Source organism: Apium graveolens, chromosome 1 (genome assembly GCF_009905375.1).
Source record: "Apium graveolens cultivar Ventura chromosome 1, ASM990537v1, whole genome shotgun sequence".
In the NCBI taxonomy this organism is placed as follows: Eukaryota; Viridiplantae; Streptophyta; class Magnoliopsida; order Apiales; family Apiaceae; genus Apium; species Apium graveolens.
In genome coordinates this window covers 89,581,807-89,586,977 of record NC_133647.1, presented here as the reverse complement: position 1 = coordinate 89,586,977, position 5,171 = coordinate 89,581,807, and the positions used below count along the sequence as shown (strand labels likewise).

The 5,171-nt window shown below is 35.5% G+C and overlaps 1 non-coding gene across 1 annotated transcript; it reads right to left on the bottom strand.

Moving 5' to 3' along the window:
- Window positions 1-4,046: 4,046 nt before the first annotated feature.
- On the bottom strand, window positions 4,047-4,153 carry LOC141681650 (small nucleolar RNA R71). The gene has a single exon (XR_012559082.1). It is a non-coding gene; the product is annotated as a small nucleolar RNA R71 (small nucleolar RNA).
- Between the last annotated feature and the right edge of the window lie 1,018 nt (window positions 4,154-5,171).

The following is a 5,171-nucleotide window of genomic DNA, read 5'->3' as shown; positions in this document are numbered from 1 at the left end:
GATAAATTTACAGTTAATTGCCATTATCTGCCACAAGTTATAATTATACATAATTGATTCTCAAAAGTAGATGGTTTGATCTACAATAGATCTACCTCTGCAGCTATAGCAGCTACAACATCAACGGGAAGACGCGGAACGCTTCCCACGCGCTTGCGCTGGGTCTGCTGGAGTCTGACCATCTTTCCTAACTGTTGTTCTGTGATGAAAGAAGAAAGCAAGGGTGAGCAGCAAGCCCACCAAAATAATATGTATAAAGATTAACAATATATGAGCCTTCTCATAGCACTCATGAAAGTCTTGGTCAAAAGAAATGAACCAAGTTGATATCTTAATGCGATGAAGTCGCAAAATATTCAGTATATATATATACATATATACTTTTCAAAATATGGGAAGTCCTCTTCCATGCATAATATACACAGAGTTCCAGTGTATAACTGTATAAAAATATCGTTGCAAGGTGATCTCATATATCTAACCTTGTCTCAACGTTTTTCTGAAAATCTTTGTCATTCATAAGACAATTATTAATTAGATATAAGTTTAAAAGATGAAGTTACAAGATACCCCAATATACTTATATCTTTCCCAAATACTACTTGAACTACCACCGTTCAAGTTATAATTAGTTTCAAAAGTTCATCACATAGATGAGGCTACAAGACAAGATTTGAATAGATTCAATCTTTGAATATCATTATAAATAATGAAGTTACGAGATACTTCATTAAGTCCCGACATATATATACACCTATATATATATACATTTCTTGAAAACCTCTGTCATGTAAAGTATGAACAGAATTGCAATATCCAATAAATTTGGAAAGGAAAGAATTTTGGCATAAACCTGATATCTTGCTGATCAGGCAAAGATACCAATAAGTAACCTTTTCTACTAGTAGATGGACGAATTCCCCACTGGTCATCACCCTGGTCTCAATAGGACCTTATGCTGGACTGCCACTCAGCCACTTATGCATTTGATGGACTCCCACTGAGCCACTTACACTATCATGGACCCCCACTGAGCCCATGTTGCTTATGCCGACTCGATAGATGGACTTACTTCCCGAACGTTGGGTAAGTAATCAATTCATTTACCAAAACTGCAACCTTGTTGCGAATATAAAATACACCACAGAGCCGGATCCCTTAGATTTTTGAGCGAGTATTCAAGTCCCCTTAAAATGGAAGATCTTGAATTTGAAAACAAGTTTTGGGATCCGCTCTACCCTTTTTAAATTCATTTTGAAGACTCGAAAACATTTTTAAGAATATTTGGAGTAAGGCTGATTTATGAAATAAATCAGTCCCAATTATGAAAGAAATATATGAATATTATTATTTAAATAATATTCCCATAAATAATAATGGAGGTAGAAGTTGGAAAACTTATACTGGAAATGAATAGTAAATAATCAAAGATATACTTATACGAAAGTAATATCTTTATTTGAATAATCAAAAATAAGTTTGATTATCGACACCTTATTCTTTAATAAAATAAAGAATATATTTCGGTAATAAGCGGAGTCATAATACCTCGAATGAATATTATAAATAATATTCATTAAATAAAATAAAGGAGTCATACATCCTCAAATAAATATCCAAGTAATATTCAATAAATAATATAAAGGAGTCATAAGTCCTCGAATAAATATTCAAGATAATATTCCTTAAATAATATAAAGGAGTCATAAGTCCTCGAATAAATATTCAAGATAATATTCCTTAAATAATATAAAGGAGTCATAAGTCCTCGAATGAATATTCAAGATAATATTCATTAAATAATATAAGGGAGTCATAAGTCCTCGAATGAATATTCAAGATAATATTCATTAATAAAATAAAATTATCGAATAAACCTTATTCGATTAATAGTTTTGAAAACTATAACCATATATATATATATATAAGTATATATATATATAATTATATCCATATATACAAAATCTACTCGGGATCCTCGACTCCCGGTTTTAGAAATTGTTTTCACCTTTTGGGTCCCTATATTAAGGGTATATGCAAATTACCGTTATTCTCTAGCATAGGTATTATCAACTGAACCAACAGATATATATTTCAAGAATATGAAACAGGAATGCATATATACCATATCACATGCTACAATATATCGCAAGAATTTGCTAAATAACCAATATGCATTTATCGTAAGATCATGCATATACAAATGTATACATCACAACAACAGTATAACGGATAGAATACTTGCCTGAGCGACTTGGGGTGATAAAAGGCTCGGGACGAGTCTGGTAACCTATAAACAACAAGTAAGTTGGAATTAAACCAAAATCACTTGTAAATCTATACTTTAACTAACTTAGACTCTAACGCTTGTTTTGAACTCACTGATTCGCTTAAGTCACTCGGGTACCCTCGGCTCCACCATTTTTAATAATTTAACCTTTACGAGTTTTAAAGCGATTCCTTCGCGAGTGTCTTACCAACTGCCTAACACACTTACCATAAATGTTTCATACATTAATTAACCCTTTTTGGTCTTTAACTTATGTTTCAAAGTAAGGCGAGGGAAAAAGTTTCGTTCGCGAAACGCCGTTACTTGAAACGGTCGTTTCTCCTAAACCGTGTATCGGAATCGAACGAACTACATATCAAAACGAAGCTCGTAACATGAGCTATCTAATCATGGCAGTGGTCATAATCTAGAAGGGGGTTCTCGGGTCCTAATGCTATGCACAAAAACAGTCCAAAGAAAATCGGACGTTACGACGGCTATGTTTACGCGATTTCCCAATTTTAAACCATTCAAAACCAACCACAAACCAACCTCAAATCCAACATACAACCAACATCCATCCTTATCACATCATAAAAACCCCAACCAATTCAATTTAATCATTCATACTTATGTCTAAACTTAACTTTAATCATACTTAAGTTCTTTTAATCAAAACCACAACATTTACCATTCCATTTCGCTACCATTTCAAATCCCAAACTCTAATCACAACAACAAGCTACCATAGCACCCTACTAATCAAAATCATCTTATATTATATAGGAATCTAGGGTTTGGAGATGGTATACCTTCCTTGAAGTGGTGGGAGGAGCTAGGAAGCCTTAAGAAGCTTTGAGAAGTCTTAAGAATGCTTGGATCTTCAAGATAAATAAGAAAAACTTCAAGTTAAAAACTTGAAAAAACTATTCATAGTCTTCTTCTTTGATTAAATGAAGAAGATGGAGAAGGAATTGATGGCTTAAACTCATGATATAGCCCTAACTAAGCATGAAGATGATTAGGGAATTAACTCACCAATTTAGGAAGCTTGGATCTTGAGTTTTGAAATTCTTGCCCATTTGCAATAGTAAAAGCCGAGAGCATGATGAACCATGCCTTGGGTTCTTTTTGATTTTGTTGAAAATGATTTTGCTTGGCTTGGTTGGCTTGATTTTTGTGTTTGACTTAGTAAATTACCTAGCTGCCCTTGATTTTGTGTGGTTAAAAAGTCACCACATCTCCCTCCTTTTTTTATCATGCCTATGTCACCTTGCACATGTCATAATGCTCCCACTTGTCCACACCTTGTGGTTTGATGATGTCACAGTCCCTGGCTTCTTGTACAAGCTTGTCTCTTGGTCACTTATTTGTTTTACGGTTCGCTTATCTTTCGTTCTCGTTTATCGTTTGAGGGATCATACCCGGGATCTTATTACTTAGGTTCCCTTAACCTTTCTCAATATATTGTATTCCTTTTATGATCCTCTCTTATGCTCCTTTAATTTAAATCCTTTTTATCCTGTTACCTTATACTCAATTCTCTCCGTATCTTGTGGATTTACGGGAAAATCAAAGTGTTCGGAATTGGATTCTGACGATCTTTACATACACTTATATACCACATAGAGTACTAATAATATCCCATAAGATCAATAACAGAACCCCTACATAGCGTGGCATGAAAAGTTTTCTCGTTCAGCAAAAACACTATTCATAAGGGTTTCAAAATTTCTCAAAAATTGGGGTTATTACATTTCCTATGGCGAAGACTGCTGCAATCAGGAATGCTCTTACTCAGTTTGCTCAGCAAACTAGAGAATCTCTGTGTGAGGCTTGGGATCGATGTAAAGAGATGCTAAGGAAGTGCCCACACCATGGCATGCCTGATTAGATGATTATAAACTATTTCTACATTGGTTTAGGCGCTTAGTCTAGACTTATGCTCGATGCAGCATCTGGTGGAGCCTTATGGGCCAAAAGCTATAATGAAGCATATGAGTTGATTGAGCTCATGGAAGCTAATGAATAACAGAATCCTATGCAAAAAATGTTGCAAGGCAAGGTAGCAGGAATTCTGGAAGTGGATACAGCTACTGCTATAGCTGCTCAACTTCAAGCTTTGACGATGAAAATGGACTCTTTGGAAAATTATGGAGTTAATCAAATCACTAGTGTTTGTGAGCTTTGTGCGGGGGCGCATGAAACAGAGCAGTGTGCTATTTCTAGTGAATCAGCTCAATTTGTGAGCAACTTTCAGAGATCACAGCAATAAGCTCCTGCCACTTATCATCCAAATAACCGCAATCATCATAACTTCAGTTGGATTAAAAATCAGAACGCTGTGCAACAATCTTATCAGCCATACACAGCAAAGTAGTATAACCCTCCTGGTTTTCAGCAACTGCAATATGCCCCTAGGTAACAACTTCAACTTCAGCAGTTACCGCAAACTAATGAAAAATCTGAATTGGAGGAGTTGAGGCTCATGTGCAAGAGCTAAGCTGTGTCGATCATGACCTTGGAGAATCAGATTGGGCAAATTACTAATGCATTACTGAATTGTCAACTTGGCACGCTTCTGAGCAATATTGAAGTGCCAGGAAAAAAGGAAGCTAAGGAGCATGTGAAGGCAATTACATTGAGGTATGGTAAGGTTGCAAATCCTGAAAAAGCTAAGACTCCAGAATTTGAAGTTGAGGCTGAAGAAGAAGAAGTGCATAAGGAAGCAGAAGTGGAACCAAGGAAGACTACTGTTGAGCACACTCCTCCTGAGGGTAATACAGGGGAGAAACAGATTTATCCTCCACCTCCTTTTCCTAAGATGATGCAGAAGAAAAAGCTAGATAAGCAGTTTAAGAAGTTTTTGGAGGTGTTCAAGAAACTTCACAGCAATATACCT